At 35.3% G+C, this 21810-nt stretch overlaps 1 protein-coding gene and 2 non-coding genes across 3 annotated transcripts in view; all 3 read left to right on the forward strand.

The window, feature by feature from the left end:
• TMC1 (transmembrane channel like 1) overlaps window positions 1–21810 on the forward strand; it is a 317967-nt gene that overhangs the window by 21147 nt on the left and 275010 nt on the right. The gene's annotated exons all lie outside the window — the stretch shown is intronic.
• Window positions 6705–6777, forward strand: TRNAV-AAC (transfer RNA valine (anticodon AAC)). The gene has a single exon. It is a non-coding gene; the product is annotated as a tRNA-Val (tRNA).
• On the forward strand, window positions 8287–8393 carry LOC116280393 (U6 spliceosomal RNA). The gene has a single exon (XR_004189782.1). It is a non-coding gene; the product is annotated as a U6 spliceosomal RNA (small nuclear RNA).

The following is a 21810-nucleotide window of genomic DNA, read 5'->3' on the forward strand; positions in this document are numbered from 1 at the left end:
TCTGTCCAGTTTTAATTATGAGCATTGATGATAAAGGAAACGGTTACAGGTAGGCTGGCTCAAGATTGTGAAAATGACACTTACTCTCTGACTTAAAAATGCTGGATTGCAAAGGGGAAAAATCAGCATGAATGCACTTGAATTTCCTTGTCATGTAACACAGCTCTAGCCTCAGAGTACCAGTTATCTCTCCTACCAGCTTCTAAGCAGAACTGGACTCAAGTCATGTAGCCACACAAAGTCACTTCTGTCTTACTTCCAAAAGGCTGCAAGGAAGACAGTTCACAACTTCCTTTGAAAATGTCATCTGTTTTTTAAGAACTTATTATTTGAGTCACATTCTTAGAAAATTGTAATATTACATATTTAGCCTAGGTCTTCTTATTTGTTCCTCAGTAAAAAGGAAAGAAAATATATTTAACCAACACTCTTTTGTTGTAATTAGTTATTTGGCCTAGATTTAAAATCCTTCAGCTGGTAGAGACTTTGAAAATCTATTCCTCTATAAAGCTGAAAACTAGGGAGCTCAGCTGGGAATTTACACTGTGGAGTTTCAAGAGGCTCTCTAGTTTGTTCCCAAACTTGTCCTTACTTTTATTTGAGACATTTGATTTGTTAGGTACTGCCCTTAGGATTGAGAGTCATCACTATCCTGGGCCTTCAGTTATTTTTTTCAACATTGTCATTTATTCACTGAGCAGCTACAATTAGGTTGAACATCTAAAATGCTATTTTTGTAGGCAAAAAATAAAGGCAACCCAGTGTTCAATCTCGTAAGCTTTTGAGTAATAATTATTGAGTATTAATAATAATAAAATATAATAAAATAATAAAGTAATAAATAGTAAAAATAATAAAATAATACATAATAATTATTGAGTATAATAATTATTGAGTTTAAGTTATTGAGGACCTACCATGTGAAAAGCAAAGTTTCAATTATAAAAGGAAAGTAATCTAAGAGTAGAATACCAAAGAATAACTTCTCAAAGATTCACTCTACTGATTTGGTAAAATTTTCTATTTGGAAACAATACTTTGTATGTACTTTATATGGAACACAAAATGGTTAAATAATATGGAGGTCTACAACATAAAAACTGAAAGTTCTTTTTTTTAACCACCTTGAGTAAATTATGTCTACAATTTTAATTTTATTCCAGAGCTTGCTCTCTCTCTCTCTTAAATTTTACATATGAAATGAAATCTCCAGGTTTTTTTTCTACTTAGAATTATAACATAGACAGTTCTCATACATACAGAATGCCTTTGAAATCAAGAAGAGTCAGTATGTCTACTCTTAAATAAAGTCTTTTTAATAGTCACTTCCAACATTCAATTGCCTTTTAATTGAGTACTTTTCAAAATTAGTTTTGATTGTGGTAATTGCACCAAAACATTGAAAGATGTCTTATAGTCTCAAAATATTTTCATTTAAAACCATCGTTTAAAGAACATAAGGTACACACAGTAACCACATGATTTTAGCACAGTGAATTGAAAACAAAACAAAAATAGTCACTCAAATGTCTTATCTCTGCTATACCAAATGAGAAGCAACTTAGAATTTTTAAAAACAAACAAACAAACAAAGCTTCAAGGGGTCACAGATGCACCATGGCTGACATGAAATGATGTTGGTCTCATCTTTTTTTTTTTAACTTGCATTATAATTGACATGTTATGTTAGTTTCAGGTGTACAATGTAATGATTAGATATTTGTATGGTCTCTTAGTTTTAGAAAAAAAGATAATAAACTTGGAATTTCTACATTTACGTTCATGCTCTCTTTAAATTTTTCTTAAACCTTTGCAGTCTTACACTGCTTATTTGCTGATGAGCAGAGGAAACCAAATGTGTAGGTAGTGTACAGATGTTAATAGAAAACCTCTGAAATAACTCACTGTGTTCAGTTTAACATATTCCCCCCGGGCATAGTCGAAGTTGAATATAACATATAAATATAATAGAATCATATTTTTTTGTTAGTAAAAGTTTTGGTCCCCAGGGAAGACAAATATATCAACATTTTAGTAGATTTCCACAAAAAAATTGACTTCTAGGAGTTTCACAACCTAACAAACTGGAGAACACTGTCATGGTAGTGCAAAGTCTACTCTGAAATCAAAAGGCTTACTGTCTCCTCTGAAGTGAAGAAAGAGGTTGGACTGTGTGATCTTCAAGGTTTCTTATCAAGAACACTAAGTTCTTATGTTAATTGCAAATCCTTCAGTTTCCACCTCCCCACCCCCTTCCCCAAACAGAAAGAGCGAAATAAGTATCTATAAACACCAGTTTATTGAGAAACCAAAAGACTGATCCCATGGCTACAAAGGTTATTTTTTTGGTGTCTTTTATGCATTTTCTAAACTATAGGTATATCCCTATTTTAGAAGAAATGCAGTGTACATCTAAACACACAAAACTATAAACCTGGTCTTTTCAACTTGAATTACAAGAACATTTATTCCTTTATTTTGTAAACTCTGCTAGTGAACCTAAAATATTGTGGAATTTAACTGAAACAGTAATGTAGCTATTTTAATGTAGCTGTGTGTTTTGTACTAAACCAAATAGTGCCAAATAGTGCATCTATACCAAAAAAAATTACAAATTGTAAGTACTATCTGGACATGCAGGCTTATAGCATGGAATGTGAACATGAAAATCTTAGGAAAATACAAAGTCTTCTCCTTTTGCCACTTCCACATTGTATGTTGAAAGCTAAAGTATGAATCATTCCAGACAGACTAATATGTGTGAGAATCTTACTTTTTTGTCCATTAAAAATGATTAATAAAAAGGCTTTAAAGTTACCTAAGACAAGAATATTTTTAAAAAATACATGAAATGTGCTCTTTCTCAATTTCTTTGGCTTTGTAATATTAGGAACTTACTGTAGCCTATCTTGTTTTTATTTTTCTTCTTCTCCTCCTCCCCACCCCTCCCTCTCTCTCCTCCTCCTCCTAGTTCTCCCTCCTCCTCCTGCTTTGTCTTCTTTTTTTTTTTTTTTTTCCCGATAGTTGAGAAAAGGAGAGGTCAACAAATGGTTACCCTGAGCATTGCTGCCAAAGGGATCAAGTGTTGTCGTGCTCTGCACGGATAGAAATTTAAATGGAATAGTCTTGGTTCTCAACATGAATTACTGTTAAGTCATTTTATATTGATGAATGATTTTTATACAGTGGGGCCTCAGACTGCATTGTGTCTCCATTTCTACCCCTGGAAAATATATAGATGATTATCTGAAATCTGAAGTGATTTTTTTTTTTAAAAAAAGCTTTAATTTGTAGAACTGGGAAAATTAAACCAGGGCTGGATGATCAGACCATTCATTTATTATTAACATGTATTATTTATTTGCACAAAAATAGTACATGTATTCATTGCAGAAAAATCCCAAACCACTAATAAACAACAATAACAAATTGCTAGTGACACCTAGAGAGAGTACCATAATAATATTTTGGAATCTAATCTTCTAGTCTTCTGAGTGTAAATGAATTCATATAGCAGAATATTTAGTCGGAAAGTCAGCTAGTCAGTAACCTCTTTTCCTTTCCCAGGTGGAAGGTTTATTAGCTTCATGTTTAAAGAACTGAAAAGGGACGTTGCAAGGTCTCAGCTACCAGTGAGCAATCCCTAAATCCATCTATTGTGCTTGGAGGATCAGTTTAGTTTTGGCCTCTAAATTTAATGTCCAAGAAGAAGGATAAGTAAGATCAACTCTTCAACATTGTAAAATGACTATAACTCAATAAAAAAAAAGTTAAAAAAAAGGAAAAAAAACCCATCAACTCTTTCTTTTTGGAGAGTCTAAACAGAAAAGTGACTGAACTCTAAAGCAGAAATAAGGGGAAGGCGAATATTTGAGTGCTTAAGGAAGTCAAAAGCGTGCTGCTCTGGTCATCAGTAAGACTGAATTTAGATTCTACCCACTATTTGACCTTGGGTCAATTATCAGCCTCCCTGGGCACCATTTCCCATTTATGAAATGAAAGGTTTGCAGATATGGGAGAATGGAAGATAGGAGAGAGATTGCAGGAATGTTTAAGACATAGTTCCTATTTAGTTGGAAAGATTGGCCTGAGAAAGAACTGTATTTCTAAATTGATGTAGTTGTGGTTGTGGTGGTGAGATGAGGGAGAGGACCTTAACGGAAGGCTCAGCTAAAAGTCTGATCTCATTTAATATCTTTATTCAGGATCTAGACCCGTACTGTCCAATATGGCGGCCTCTAGCCACATGTGGCTACTGAGCACACAAAATGTGACTAGCTCGAATTGAAATGTGCTGTAGGCATAAAATACATACTGAATTTTGAAAATTTAGTACAAAAACATGTAAAACATCCCCTTAACAATTTAAAAAGATTGATTCAATGTGGAAATGATAGTATTTTAGATTTATTGGGTTAAATATAATATATTACGAAAATTTATCTTTTTCTTTTAATTTTTTTAATGTAGTAACTAGAAAATTTTAAATTATATCGCTTGCATTCTGTTTCTATTGGACATTGCTGATCTAGGGCATATTGTCAGTAGATTACACTTTGAGAAAAAGTGTAATCACTAACCTATATGTGGATGTGGAAGATGTTACAATTATGAGAATGGTCTAATAGAGTGAGTGAGTGTGATCAGAAACTCAGAGAAAAGCAGGACAATGGGAATGACTAAAACACTTGAAGGTAAATAATTGTACCAAGTTTACAAGTACATGAATACAAACTTCTTTATGACAAAAGTAGTTAAGAGCTCGTCTGACTTCAGGGAAACACGCCAGAGTCACATCCCATTTGCAGTGGTTGATTATTTTAACCGCACTTTTCTGCAGAATACCTGTAATAGCTTTAAGCACAAAGGTAGGGATTGAAGAGAGGGAAGGAACGAGGAAGGGTTTACAAAGCATGTTTACAGACTTTATAGATTGGTGTGACTGCAGGAATGAATTAATATTTATGAATAAATGATTACCACTGCTCTGATAAGCTGAAGGCATTTGCTAAATAGCAACTTGCCTTCCTAGAAAATTTCCTTTACCTCATACAGATGAATCATTTACTTCTAGAGGATAGTACACTTACTGTAGAATCAGTTCAGTCCTAGTAATTAAAATCAGTTAGTCAAGTAAGGTCAGATTTCACAATAACAAGACAGGAGGGAGAATAAATAAAACTCTGAAAGGATATTGAAAAGGCCCAAGCACCATATCCAATGGCTTTTCACAGTCTTCCTCTTTCTAAACTCCAGAGCACCACTTGGCAGGAATAACCTTCCTTTTAGCATTTTCTTCCCCATCACCATCAGCGATGTGATGTTCAAAGCTCTCCTCTTACTGCTCTGTCCTGTCTTGTCAGGGAGTCAGTGTAGCCTTAATTGAAGAGCCAAGGTTTGTGGGTTATAATGAAAGTTTGTGGTGGTAGTTTATGTAAAATGGTAGTAGATTATAGCTATTAGTGTTTTTAAAATAACTTTTTACTCTATATTTTCCCTCACCCAGTCTCTAAATTTATGTTCTCTCCTCTTCATACACTATGGAATTATATTTACTCCTTTATTTTCAAAAGTCACCTCTTCAGTGATAAAAGGCTGCAAATGCTACATCTGAGTCCCTCTATGGATGCACAGTAAAAACATTATCAGGGTTTTTAGGACATCTGGATAACACATAAATACTTCTTTCTCCTAAAACTTCCTGCCTCTAAGATCCCTCATGTCAACACACCTCTGCACCTTTTGCCAGATCAGCATCACAGATGCATGCTTCGGTCTTCCCACTGCCTGTCCTTACAGCCTTGCACATTCCAGAGCTCTATGAATACATGCACACCAGGACACTAACAAATCCCAATTCAAGCTTGGTTTGGGTTTATGTGGGAGTTCTGGAAGACCAAGGAAGTTTGATGATGGAGTTGAGATCACTTTATTTGTTTATTTTTAAACCACTTTATTGAGATATAATTACATACTTTTAAAAGCTATACTATTTAATGTATACAACTTTTTGTGACTGACAAGATAGTGAAAGAGATTGTGTTGACAAGCTTTAGCTGTAGGGTGTTGGGCAGGTCATGTCACCTCCCTGTCACAGTTCCTTCATTTATTTGTAGGATGAGTGATATGGGCTTGATCTCTTAACTTCTCAATGCTGGGATGCTGAGCTTCTAGAAAGCAATAAAAGAAGAAGGCAAGGCTCACAATATTCTTCTAAATTTTCGAATGAAAGAGTGTTGCTGAGAGCAGAATGGTGGGAATAGATTGGTGTTCTCAGAAAGTTCACGTTAAGGGTAAATTTCAATAGCTATGGTAAATCCACTGTGTGAGTTAAAGCTTGCCATCCCTGACAAGTTCTATGTACTTGTCACTATTTTTGCTACTGAAATGATCATTTACATATCATAAATCTTATGATTTGTTAATTAATCATAAAAATCTCGCTCAATTTTAATCTTATAGATTACCAAAAAACTTTATTTGTTTATTAAGGATTGAACAAATAGCCCATACATTCCTAAAAAACAAATTCAAACAATAGAGAAAATGAAAAGAAGACAGTAAAAATCAAATGACCCAAACTGTGGTCATCTAGAAATAATCATTTAAAAGTTTTTGATTAGCATCCTGATATATGTGACCTTATGTAAATAACGTTGTACTAAATGCTGTTTTATAAACTGCTTAAAAAAAATCTTTAGGAGGGAGGGTATAGCTCAGTGGTAGAGCACGTGCTTAACGTGCATGAGGTCCTGGGTTCAATCCCCAGTACCTCCATTAAAGTAAATACATTAAAAAACCAAACCAAACCAAACCAAATTACCTCCCCACAAAAAAAAAAAAAAAAAAGAAAGAAAAAAAAAAAGAAAAAACTAACATAGAGTAGGCATCTTTTTTCAGTAATGACTGTTGAGATAGAATAATCTTTTGTAATGGTCATATTCCATACCATATAATATATATTACACAAATTTATATATATATATTATATATATATATAAAATTCCTTATATATATATAATATATATATTCCTTTCCTGATGGATATTTAAGCTGTTTCTAATTTCTATTATAGACAGAACAATGATGAATGTCAAAGCTACACCCAAACATACAAACATATTCAAAAGCACTCAGAACAGACTCATTTTCTTAGTCAGTTAATTAAGAGACAGTCAGTGAATACACTTTGGTAATCGGATTTTGGCTACAGTGCCCCAATTCCTGATTTGCAGAAGATTAGTGCATTGTGACCATTATTTTCCTGAAGGGTAGAAACTTACACTTAATCACTGATTCTAAAAATTAATTTCATGCTACTAGAGATGGGGAGGTAATATAAAGTATCTTTTACTCAGCTGAAACTATTATAGTTATTTCTAATTAAACCATCTCTGATGCTCATGATAAAACATGAACTGTCTTCCCATCTCATTTGAATATTAGGTTTCATTGTCATTCATGTTAGAAGCTCTTCGTTTTGCTTAAGTCAGTGATACCTTTGATTTGGGCTAACACCTTCTCTTCTTGTTAATCATTGACTGTAGTTTTGTACAGCTTGGGTTGGATGAATTTTAAAAAAAGACAGATATTTCTGTAAATTAAAAAAGTTTAATCAAAAAAATTTAAAATCCCAAGAAGATTAAAGCAATATTATATAGTAGTTTTTAAAAAATGTTCTAGGAATGAATTTGTAGAATGTTTGCTGTTTTGTCTTAGTACATCCATTGTACAGTGCGTGGGACCTACTGGACATTTAATAAATATTTGTTAAACGAATGAATGAAAGAATGAAGCCACTTTAAGTTTGTGACTTAAATATTGGCAAATACCTGAACCAGTAGAGCCAATTCTTTCTATAATTAAAATGCTTCATATACATTATCATAGAATTGATTTTTCTATACTTATAAGGTGACTGTCTTCCACTAAACATAATTTACCAGTTTTATCATTCTCAAGATCTGTTGTTTTTGGAAGGCAACTGCAAACTGTCCTGTGGTCCAAATGTAGCCTGCTGCCTGCTTTAGTACAGCCTGTGAGCTAAGAATGATGTTTTAAACATTTTTAAATGATTGAAAAAAAATCAAAAAAGAATGTTGTGTGACAGGTGAAAATTATATACAATTTAAATTTCATAAGTAAAATACAACCTATGGAATGGGAGAAAATATTTGCAAACAATGTGACCGACAAGGACTTAATTTTCAAAACATACAAACAGCTCATACAGCTCAATATAAAAAAAAAAAAAAACCAAACAACCCAATCAAAAAATGTGCAGAAGTGCTCACTTCAGCAGCACATATACTAAAATTGGAACGATACAGAGGAGATTACCATGGCCCCTGCACAAGGATGACATGGAAATTCATGAAACGTTCCATATTTTGTGCCCTTCCCAATACCCTCACACCCTTTGCTGATTAACTGCCACACCCCTCAAAAAAGGAAAAAATAAGCAGAAGACCTAAACAAACATTTCTTCAAAGAAGACATACAGATAGCCAACAGGCATATGAAAATATGCTCACCACCACTAATTATTAGAGAAATGCAAATCGAAACTACAATGAGGTATCACCTCACACCAGTCAGAATGGTTATAATCAAAAAGTCTACAAATAAATGCTGGAGGGAGTGTGGAGAAAAAGGAACCCTCCTACAGTGTTGGTGAGAATGTATATTGGTGCAGTCACTACGAAGAGCAGTATGGAGGTTCTTCAGAAAACTAAAAATAAAGTCACCATATGACCCAGCAATCCCACTCCTGGGAGTATATCTAGAAAAAGACAAAAACTCTAATTTGAAAAGATCCATGCAGCCCAATGTTCATAGCAGCAATATGTACCATAGCCAAGACGTGGAAGCAACCTAGGTGTCCATCAACAGGTAAATGGATAAAGATGATGTGATATTTATACGTTTATATGTACACACACACACACACACACACACACACACACACACACACACAGAGGAATATTACTCAGCTATAAAAAAGAATAAATAATGCCACTTATAGCAACATGAATGGACCTAAAGATTATCACACTAAGTGAAGTAAGTCAGAGAAAGACAAGTATGTGACATCACTTACATGTGGAATCTAAAAAAATGATACAAATGAACTTATTCACAAAACAGAAGACTCACAGACATAGAAAACAAATGTGATTGCCAAAGTGGGAAGGAGGGGAGGGATAAATTAGGAGTTTGGGATTAACAGATACATGCTACTATATATAAAATAGATAAACAACAAAGACCTACTGTATAGCACAGGGAACTATACCCAATATCTTAGATAACCTATAATAGAAAATACTCTGAAAAAGAATATATACATATATATGTATTACTGAATCACTTTGCTGTACACCTGAAATTAATACAACATTATAAGTCAACTATATTTTAATTAGAAAAAAGAGATGTACTATGGACTGAACTGTATACCCTCCAAAGTCCTATATTGAAGCCCTAGCCCCAGTGTGGTGGCATTTGGAGTAGGGCTTTTGGGAGGTACTTAGGTTTACATGAAGTCATGAAGATGGGCCCCTCATGATGGAATTAGTGCCCTTATAATAAGAGACGTCAGAGAGCTTGCTCTCTCTACCATATGACAACACAGTGAGAAGGTGGCCATCTGCAAGTCAAGAAGAGAGTCTTCATCCATCCATGGTGGCACCCGGATCTGGGATTTCCATCCTCCAGAACTGTGGGAGAATAAGCATGTGTCATTTAAGCCACCCAGCCTACAGTATTCTGTTGTGGTACCCCGAGCTGACTAAGACAGGATGTGAGAAGGACTTGGCCCAATGTTGCTGTCTCTGAAGACAAAGGAAGGGGACCATAAGCCAAGGAAAGCAGGTAACCTCTAGAGACTGGAAAAGGCAAGGAAACAAATTCTCCCCAGATCTTTCAGTAAGGAACTCAGCCCTGATGACATCTTGACTTTAGCCCTATGAGGCCCATTTCAGACTTTCAACCTAGAGATCTGTAAGCTACTACATTTGTTGTTTTAAGCCATGAAGTTTGTGCTAATTTAATACAGAAACATTAGGAAACAAATACAGATAACAAGAATTAGATGGGCAGGGCTGAACACTTAATATTTCAACAAATTCAGATATATCAAAGTTCAGGCTACACTTATTAAAATTAGAGATAAAGATGCCTTCAAAAATTTACTACCACATGTCTTGTACCAAGCTTAAAGACTTCAGTAATTTTCTCTGTTGTTTGTATAAACTCAGGGCATGTATTTCAAACATTATTAACAGAATCTAATTGGTGTTTATATTTTAGAATTATTGAATAATTTGTAAGGATGAAATCAAGATTTTATTTGCAACTATATGCAGATTTCAGAGCAATAAATTGCCGTAATCTTGATATAATTAATTTCTAAAAGTCCTATCTTAGCCATAGTTCCTAAAAACAGAAAGGAAATAATTACATATAATTCAGTATTTGGCAAGTTGTAATAACCATGCTTATTGTATGCTAAGAACATATAATTTTATTTAATTCTTCCAATCACCCTGTGAGGTCGCGGTTCTGTTTGTTTTACAGATAAAGGAAGTAAGGCACAGTGTCCAAAGTGGTGGAGATGGTAGTCTGATCCTGATGCTGTGATTTAAACCATTTCACATGCTGCTACAAGTACTGTAACTAATTTATGTTCTTAATTGTAGACTTAACATCCAGTAAGATAAAAAGATGAACAGAATTTTCAAAGAGGGAGCATGAGGTCTTCAGGAAGATTCTTAAAGTATCTATGTGTCTATCTATCCATTGATGAATCTTTTTTGGTCTGAGTTGGAGAAGATTCCTCAAACAGACTGGGATTAGAAAGTGTAAAGGCAGTGAACAAAGGTCTTCCTTTCCTTCTATAATCTATCTTGTCTTTTCCCAGAGGAACTTTATGAAAAGGAGATTTATTTACTGGTTAAAATATGCTTTTGTTACCTGTCTCTCTTCTTCCTGCCATCCAGGATGAAGAAAGCAGTTTCTGGAGTTTGGTTATTGACTATAGGCCCTGTGGGTCACCCTGAAAGGAACAGTACCAGTGTAATGGCAAGTTCACTAAAACAGGAGCCAGAAAATTTGGGACATAAAATTTAGTCTCTCCACTCTCAGTTTTCTCCCCTAGAAAATGGGCATACTTACACCTACTTTTCTGGATTTTTTTTTTTTGAGGATTAAATAACAATATATTTAAAGCATTTGGCACAGAGTAGATACTCAGTACTGTTAGGAAAATTATTTTCTTTTCCTTTTTCCCTCTCTCCTCCAGAGTCTTTTGATTATTTGCTTGTGTCCTAGACCCAGAGCTGCTACTTCCTAATTTTGCAGCCTAGGGCACGTTTCTTAATCTCTGTGACTTCTTAATTTCTTTTATCTATAAAATGAGGAACAAAAGTATTAGCTTTGGCTGCTTATTTTTCCCCCTTTTCTTCTTTTCTTCCCCCCCCCCTTTTTTTTCAGATCTAAAGAAAATGCATCTATCGAGTTGATGAAGGAATTCTAGTTCCTTGGTGGTAAAATGGGAAAATCACCACCAACCGAGCTTATCTTCTAGTCTTGTCATGAAGTTCATTGAATCTCATTTGTTTATTCATTCAATAAACATTTATCAAATTTATGCTACATATTGGTTAAGAAAGCAGCATATAATTAAAATATGTTATTATTGCAGGGAGAAATATTCTTTTGAAATTTTTGCCTGATGGCCTGTTGTTTAAATTTAAACTCTCAAGGGCAGCCCCCCCCCATTTCAAAAAATCACTAGAGTAGATTTAAATTAAATGAGATACTTACTTTCCCCACCAAATATGAAAATAAAATCTGTTAGTAGGCGAGGGCATTAAAATCAGAGACAGAAGGTGACATTTCTCATTTAGGAAGTTGAACATATAGAAAATCCACCTTCAACTTGATCTTATTATTTATATAGTTCTGAGGATATGCATGGTACCTCACAAAGTGAAAGTAGGAATGACAAGATCCTTTCCCTGAGGAGCTTAGACCTAGAACATTGTTGAACAAGTTGACACAGCATAGCAGTGCAGTACATAAATAACTTGATATGATGGGAGAGGTCAGGTTAGGGCTGTGGGCTGAAGGTGCAGGAAATGAACCATTCACAGCTGGCAGGGTTGGGGCTGGGAAGACAGGAGGAAGAGTGTGTTCCAGATATCTCAGTAGGATGAAATAGTAAATGTGGGGCAAAAGGCTCACAGAGAGCCAAGTCAAGTGTGCCCACATATGAAGAGGTAGCTCAAAACGAATCTACTGGATGTAATTTCCTTTATCCCTTGCTATTTGCAAGTAGTCCTTGGAAATTTCTCTTCCCAACCTGCCTCAATGAACACACTGTTTTCTGCATGTTTGGTTTACAGGCTAAGGATGACAGTGGGCAGCTGGATATATATTTCTAGGGAGATACGGTCAATTTGATAGTAGAGACCATAGTGAAGAGGGGAGAGTCACAGTATATCTCGGTGTTGGCAATGAATCAGTGATTGCTGTGGAAAAGGCAAAGATATCCAAATCCCATGATTGTTCATGACATTGACCATGCCACCTTGTGTGCTGTTGGGGTTACCAGAACGGGCCCTTCACCCTTTGCTTGTCTACACCAACCCCACCGTTGTGTGTTTGCCCTGCATAGCCAGAGTTGGTAGTTAAAAAATGATGTCCTTTCCAACATGGCTCTAGCTCCTTTAATTTTCTCCTACTTTGAGTCATAATAATCATTGTAACAACTAATATTTGTTGAGTGCTTAGTCTTTGCCAGGCCCTGAAGCATTTCACATGTAATACCTCGTTTAGTCCTCACAACAAGTAGAGGTAGAAAAACTCCATTTTACAGGAATGTGAAGTGATTCACTCAAGGTCACTCAGCTAATAAGTGGTTAGGGGTGGGACTGGAAGCCAGATTTTCTTGCCTTGGTTCTCCTCTTAACCACCTCACCATTACTGCCTTCCAGGAGGCCTTATTAAAGCTAGAAGGTAGTGGAGGGGGGGAATTGGGATCGTAGAGTCAAGTTGCCTCATAACATCATCCTCTCTTATCCTCCCTGTCCAGAAAGAATCCCCTGAATGTCATCTCTGACAAGCTGTCACTTTGCTTCTCCTCAGATGCTACCGGTGACCTGGAACTTGGTGCCACATGAGGCAGCCTACTCCATTTTTAGATAGCGCTAATTATTACCTAGTTATTCCATATTTTGAACATAAATAATTTCTCTCCCTAACTTCACCTACTTGTCCTAGTTCTATTTTCTGGAGCTCCACCAAATACGTTTTTTCTTTCTTCTGATGGACATACCTTTAAATATTTGAAGAACTGAGGGATTTCGAAACAGTTTCTTACTACACCACAACCTCCTTTTTCTACTTGCAGCAGAAATACAGTATTTTATTCTCTGAATGTGACAATCCTTTGTATTCATTTATGTGAGCAGTTTATTTGTGCCTATTAACACAGAAGGGCATGACCATGCATACGAAAGATTAGCTTTGTTTTAGTGTTTATTGGTTGGAACAGTCAGCACACCTCTATGCAGTCTTCATAGTTTATCATTCAGGTTTCATTCATTCAGCACGCCAGCATTGTGCTTGGCTCAGGCCACGCCCTGGTGTTTAAGTGTGAATACAAATCATTTATCTCTTCACAATTTAAAAATAACGAGAGGAACATGTGATAGTGAAAAAATATTTTTGTGAAGATGGAGGGCTAAGATGGAGAGAAATAAAAGAACATGAAGTAGTTTTGGGTGTCATGAGGGAGGACCTTGGAAGAGGTGTCAGTCTCCTTGTGTAGGTCCCCAAGTGAAGGGTAAACATTAGAGACTTTTAAGGACAAACTGGTTGGTACCATGAAGGAGAATAACGAACAGAATAACTTTGGCAACGATTCATGGTATTTCTAGTTCCCTCTGAGGAAGGATAAAGATAATAGACTATCATTATGTACAGATTATATAAAGATTATATACAGATGACTTTTTTTTGGTTAAATTAGGCATAATAGCTGGTTATGGAAGTTGTGAGTTTGGCAGTTTATGTAATATTGTAATTCTTGATAGAAATTTCTAGGAGGCCTGAGACCTCTGTGTTTTAGTGAAACACTTCAATTTTATAAAAAAAAAATTTCATCTTTAGGAAGGACTTGTTACTGGAACTGGCTCCCTTTTGCATGGCGAGAGGGATCCTCCCCTTCCTCTGGTGTGTCCTGCTTTTGTGTATTGGAAGATGAACTGGCCCAGTATGGGTAGGCCACTAAACAGTCACATGGCTGTGGGGAGGACTCTCCCTCTTGAGAACTCAATTTCCTCATCTATGAAGTGTGAGAGTTAGACTATGGTTCTTTTCAGCTCTGAGGATTATTAAGTCCTTTCTTATTTTGATGTAGTGTTTCTTTGATATATAAAGGCTTAGTATGGATATAAGTGACTCATTTCCCCCTGTGACATCCATAATGTTATAGATTGAATTATTGGTTGCAATTCTTCATTTTCCTGATATGGTGGTATTATACATTCATACCCTTGCCAGGGCCTGAGGGTGGCCAAAGTGTTTTTCTCTGCTCCTTGTTTTTAGATTTGGTCATGTGACTTGCTTTAGCAGATGTGTTACAAGCAAACGCTTGAAACAGACTTGTGCCTGACTTGGGTACTGGTCCAGGAAAGATGAGAGGAACTGAACCCAGACACAGACCAGACCTAGATAAAATCCAAAGCTTAGAGTCCAGCCTAAATCAGTTGAATCCCATGAGTGAAAAAAAATGCTTTATGTTTTTTGCTGCTGAGATTTTGTAGTTGTTTATTTTGCAGGGTTAATTTATCATGAAAGTAAAGCATATTCAATGTGTGACCTGACCTAAATCCTTGTTTTAATGGACTTCATGCACCCATTCATTTCAAATCTTATTAAATATTTATATTCTTTTATTTATATTTATATTTTGTGTTTTATTTGTATCTGTTTTGGTCAAGGCCTTAATGTCCTTTAGTGGCCAAGTTTTAAATTTGGTTTGGATTTTAATTTCACAGAGATGCCAATCATTAAAGATGATTTTGTCATTCAACCTATTTATTATACCTATGAATGCAACCCTAAACTCAGAGCTTAAATGACTCTTATTAATTCTGGTCAGCTACATGCATGCAGAATTTGGATTTAAAAATGCACACTGGGAGTCAGAGCCATTGAAGAATTTGGTCCCCCTGCGCCCAATATTGACTCCTAGTTCTCAACCATAGACATCATCTGCAGTGTTTAAATCGCTGGCATTTATATACTGCTGCCCAACAGGAGGGGAGGATTGTAACACAGGAAAAGTGGTGGCAGCAGGCTTTGGGGGCTTAGGAGTCTTGAGAATTAACGGATTCTTTTCTACCATGCTGTGTTCCAAAATTAATCTGGTTTCTGCCAGCCATGAACTGACACAGATTGTTGCTTTATGGTTATTTAAGGCACAGCATTTATCCTCCACAATTAGGCTTCCCCTGCTTTTCCATTATAAGATCAAACAAAGTGATCCCCTGTTTATATCTTTGAAAGCTGTGAGCTGAGATGCCTGTTAGCCTCATTATACTGACTTTTCTGCCTAAGTGCAACCAGATCCTTTGGAATTTGATAGATTCACACTATGTATCCAACACATCCTTATGATTGCTTAGGAAAGGTGAATAAAATTTAAGATAATCTCATATAACTCAAATAAAACCCATGCTGTGGTTATGCATGGTTCTATTAGAAGAATTCAGTTTCATTGCATCTATTATGTTATCTGATAACTTTCCCTTGTTAATATTCCTCAGGCTTTCCAAGCTTGAACTCAGAACATTTATTCTGTAAACTCTTTATGGTAGAGGTGACAAAAAGTAATTGGTGAAATTAATCAAGGAAAAGGTATTTCAGTAAAGCATAGATTTTGAATTTGTGTTTTCTTTTATAATGAGAAAGAGATTTTCACTCTGTAGGCATTGGTGGTAAAAGTCTACCAAGTATGATGCTACATTCTTGCATATTACAAGTAGAAGGCAGAAGAGGAGAGAATCACTTAATTCTCCTTAGGGGGCACGGGAATACTTGCTCAAATCATCTTGGGATTTATACATTTTGAGTGTGACTATTTCAATAGTACCTGTTATTGCAATGATGCAGCAAATGTTTTAGTCAAATAATGCAACAACAAAAATAAAACCTGGCCTGGTGGAAATGAGGTTATAGCATGGAATCTTCAAAACTTGTTTTATTAAGCACTCTCACATACATTATTGCATTTATTTCTCAAAATAATCCCATGATTATAATTTTTATTATGCCCATATATCAAACATCATGCTCATGTATAGATACATCTTGCAATTAATCTTTATTTCATATCTGTATATCTTCTGTCCTTAGATCAGAAGCTACTTAGAGGACAAATCTTTAGGTTTCAAGTTTTTATATATCTCCATTATAGTGCCTTTAACAATATGATGATGAAGAGATTCTAGCTCAAAGGTTAAGGGATTTGCCAAGGATCCCACAGCTGGTCAATTGAAGACTCAGAGGTTCAAGCACTTGCCTAGGCTAATAGTCTTTCTATTCTAGGATAACTGCTTCTCTATGATACTTACAGACTTTTATAGCCTTAATACATTCTGCTTAGTGTTTTATTTAATTTTTTGTATGTTATGCTACGTGATTTATATTATTCATGTATATAGCTATTTTAGTAATTTGACCTGAAGATGTTAGAAGTGTTAACACCCTACTAACATTTTCTCCTTGAGTAGACACTGAGTGAAGATATAAAGGAAACAAAACAAGATTTTGAACCCTTAGGATCTTCCTATCAGAATTAGGAAATTTGGCATACAGACAAGAAGTAAAGAAGATTTCCTATTAATTCCTATGTGTGTGATCTTTTGGCCTCACTGTTATGAAGAGTCTCAGTATTATTACACAACTATGACCCAAACAAGATTCCTTCATTTTCTATTTACAACTACTTCAAAACTAGGGTTTTTGGGATATCACTGTGCATGCTCTTGGAGCTCCCAGCCATTGTGTTATGGGAGATTGGGTGAAGGAACCCCTCAAATGCTAATAGTTTTGCCAGTGAAGTTCTTTCCCTAAAATCTGCAAAGGAAAGCAATGGGAAAGATTTTCTAATCTTTTGGCTCTCATTCCTCTCCTAAGTGGGGAACTGAATCATTCTAAGTAGTGTATAAAATTAATTACAGTTGGAAGAATGTTGCCAAGAGTGTGCATTCCCAGGGATTGGAGGGGTGAGCGGGAATTACCCTCCAGCCACAGTCATTTTTCCATAAATGTGTTTAGAAAATACCCATGACCTGTTTTTGTTTTCTCTCCCCAGCATGGCCTTTGTGTGGGACCCAAGGACATTGACTTTACTGAGTCTGAATTTTCCTTTAAATTATGCATCTATAAATGCTGATAGATGTCATTCTATACCAGTGTTGTATATGAGATCCTGGTAACAGATAATATCTAATTTAAAGTCCATTTATACTTATTTCAAAAGCATTCTCTTTGTGGTTTTTTTAAATAGCAATTTCTCCTAGTGGGTTTAAGCCTTTGCTGAGAGAGGGAGAGGGAGAAGGAGAAGGAGAAGGAGGGAGGGAGGAGAGAGAGAGAGAGGCACAATGGAGGAATTATTCATAATTGTATGTTACTTATTTATCTGTTAATTATCTGTCAACCAGTAAATCTAAGAATTAAGAGTCCTTGTCAACAAAAGATTATGTAAAAATGAAGTGAAATCATCTCTGAAAACATATATGTCCAGCATGGTATAGGATTCAATTTATTGACATTTGATCTACACCTATCACCTCAAGAATACCTATCATGTAAACATACTTGCTGATAAAAATTTAGACTTTTGAAGCTGAAAGACACTACAGAAAATTATAACATTTAAAGAATACTTAATGTTGTTGAAATAAGAATGGAAAACTTTCAATATGTGCTTCCCACTTGGTGAGTGTCTTATCCATAAAGGGTGTGGTATGGTCCAGGGGTTATGAGACTGAGCTCTGAGCCAGCCTGCTTGGGTTGTTTTCTAGTTTTGCTCCTTTTACTAGCTGTGTCACTTTGCTCAACTCTCTTAACTCCCCTTGCCTTGGTAAAATAGAGATCTCAATAACTACACTATAGGGTTATTCTGATGATTTTTAAAAGTAATGCATGTAGCCGAAAAGAGAAAGAAAGATGCCTTATGATATCAGTTATATGAGGAATCTAATAGAAAAGGACACAAATGAATTACTTATTATTTGTAACTTAGATGATTGATTTATTGAATATGTGTAAGTACATATGACTGTCCTTTATGATTGGATACTGAATTCTGTTGATTCTTCTTTTGTGGTTGGCTTTATTCCTTTGATAACTATGTAAGTTTAAAAAGCTAAAGCTCTAAACTGTTCTTAGAAACAATGAACAGTACATATATATATATAAATTAAAAAATATGTTCAGTATATTGTATATATGCATTTACATGCAATATATTATATATGTGCAGTCAAGTTGTAACAATGCTAACTAATAAAACTGAAAAACGAAAAAATAAGTAATGCATGTAGAATATTTAGAACAATGCTTGACGTAATATAATTGCCCAATAAATACTGTCCATTTTAATATATTTATATAATAGAAATATTTGGTCTCCAAAAGGTCAGTGGTCTTTGCCTTTTTGTTTACTGATATATATTAGGTTCTTAGAACCATGACTGGCACACAGTGGGCATTAATAAATAAGTTCAATGAAGATCTGTCCAATAGTTTGTAGAGGAGCAGGAGTCCAAATAATATGATCAGCATCACCAGTGTTATGAGTTGAATTGTGTCTCCAAAAAGGATATGTTGAATTCCTAACTCCCAGTACCTCAGAAGGTGACTTTATTTGGAAATAGTTGTTTCAGGTATAATTAGTTAAGATGGTGCCACACCAGATTAGGATGGGCCCCAATACAACGTTGACTGTGTCCTTATAAGATGAGGGAAATTTGGACATAGATATGCAAGAGAGAACCCCATGTGAAGACATAGCAGAGATTGGAATGATGGAGTTGCCAGCTAAGGATTGATAACCAATACAAGAAGCTAGGAAGAGGCAAGAAAGGATTCTACCCAGACTCTCAGGGGGAGTGTGGCCCTGCTGACACATTGATTTTGGACTTCTGACCTCTAGAACTGTAAGAGAATAAATTTATGTTGTTTTAAGCCCCTCAATTTGTAGTACTACATTATGGCAGCCTGGGAAACTAATATACTTGGTTATATAGAAATGTCAGCTATAGTTTGTTCTTATAATTCTTCTCTGAACTTCACAGTGTTCCTTTCCCTGATTTGTTCTATGCTTACCTGATTGAAACAATAAATAGGGCCTTGCATTAAGTGAGCAGCAGTAACCTTTGAAATTAGTGAGTTGAGAAGAGTAACTGTCATTGGCAGTACTCTTCACAAGATCAAATGAATTTTCTCTTTCGCCACCTTTTATCCATCAACTAGAAAAAGAAGGGTATACTCGTCCCACTGTCTATATAGCAAGAGAGCCAATATCCTGAAGAAGTCTTTCAGAAATGACTATTACCTTTTATGCCCAATTGACAGAAGAGGGCTACTATCCTGACAATCTTGCAGAAGCATGATATGCCTATCAAAATAATAGAAGTTACCATTTTGGACAGTGAATTCCTTTTTTATAGATTTGTTAAAATATTGGCATTTACAAAAGGAATAAAGAATGTGGTAGATCATCATTGTTAATGTCATTGATTTGTACCTACACTGCATATCACATGCTGATACAAAAGAGATGTAGTTATGGGTAGGCAAAGTGTATCTGAACACTATTAGTCTTTAGTATGCGATAGTTTTTTTTCCTCTGAAGTAATGTCAAAAAGGATTTCATTGCACTTCGTTTTAGGAATAGAATTGTGATGGATTGGACAAGTGCTGGGCTGAAGTTTTTGTTTTCCATTTTAAATAACTTTTATTCAATTTCTCCCATGTGCCAGCTGCTTCCACAAATGCCATTTTGCTGCAAAATCTATGAAAAAAGCATTTGCTATGCAAATTAATAATGTAAAAAGAAATGCAGGGAAAATATTTACTTCTTTACCAGGGAGCAAATTATGCTCATATTACTGTAAAAAAAATTTATGTTTCTTTAAATATAATTAAAATTCAGAAATCAGTATTTTGGGCTGGTCTTCCCCTAGTTAGTCATAATTATTGGGATTAGACTTTAACAGATAATCATTGGGGGAAGTTGTTTTATAGTGATACACATGATAAATGTGGATGTGTTCCAAGCATAGGTTGAAGCCCAAGTTCTATCACTTACTAGCCAAGCCTCATTTTCCTATCTGTAAGACTGGAATAATATACCTACTTCCAGGGTTATTGTCAGGACTATGGTGCATAATATATACAAAAACCAATCTGTAAGGTGATATGCAAGTGGGTTTTTTTTTAATTTAAAAAATTATTTAATTTAATTTATTTATTTTATTTTTATTTTTAAATTTATTTTTATTATTTTTATTTGTATTTAAAAAATTTTTTTAGATACTCAAGTGTTAGGTATTATTAACAATCTAAGATTTAAAATACCACCACCTTGGAACTTGTTGTTTAAATCAAATATTTCTTATACATCTTTGAATCCTTTTTACGGGTTGAATATGTACCAAGTATGCTTCATTGAGCATGGGGTTGCCTATCAACTTAAGTGTCTCTGTCTGGGAGGACCTTTTAGAAAGAAGGGAGGAGCAGTGCATGTAGATTTTTAGACTAATACTAACAAAATCACATTTGGTAATAATAGAAGGTAAGAGAAAAACAGAAAGAATAAGATATTACAAGGACTTGTTCTAAATCTATTTTGCCTCAGTTCCCCAAGGGCTTTACAATGTTATTTTCTCCCATTTTCTTCTTTGCAATTGGGAGATGAGGTCCAGGCCTTCACTACACAAGGGATTGCAGTGCTGAGTGGGACAGGAAGGGCTATGGAATTACAGTTAAATCCAGCTATTTTGGATCAGACATCTGCTATGAGAGGCAGTAACGTAGAGTGGTTAAGCCTGTGGGCTCTGGACGTAGACTGTCTGGAATCAGATTGCATCTTCTATGTTGGGCAAATTACCCTGAGACTCAATTTCTTTCCCTGTAAAATGAGAATGATGTAGCATCTTCTTCCTAAGATAAAAGTAAGGTTTAAGTAACAGATAGAACTGACTTTTCAAACTTTAATATGCACCTGAGTCATCTGGGGATCCTGTTAAAATGCAGATTCTGATTTATTAGGTCCGAGTGGGGCTTGAGAATCCACACGTGTGACAAGCTCCTGGGTGATGCCTGTGCTGCACCACATTTTTCGGTACCGAGGATGTAAAGCATATAGAATGGTTCCTGGCAAATCGTAAACCCTCGGTATATGTTGGCTGTTATCAATATGACACTACACTATATATTTTTCACAAATGTTATTATGGCTGATTTTGTAACAACTTTACATTAGGTGGTATTATGTCTCCATTTCCCAACTGAGGAGACAAGTCTAGAAAAATTGATAAGAAATTGTCGACGTTGTATTTGAACTTGGCTTTCTTGATTCTAAGTACTGTCCTCATTTCTACACTTGAAATTTTTCCTAATTCTGGATTCGGGAAAAAAAACAAAACAGACCAGTTGACCTAAAACTTTACTTTCCTGGTATCTGATGCTGGAGCAGGAAGGCTTCTCTCCTTTCTAGGCAGCAAGAGA

The sequence above is a fragment of the Vicugna pacos genome, chromosome 4 (genome assembly GCF_048564905.1).
Source record: "Vicugna pacos chromosome 4, VicPac4, whole genome shotgun sequence".
Taxonomy (NCBI): Eukaryota; Metazoa; Chordata; class Mammalia; order Artiodactyla; family Camelidae; genus Vicugna; species Vicugna pacos.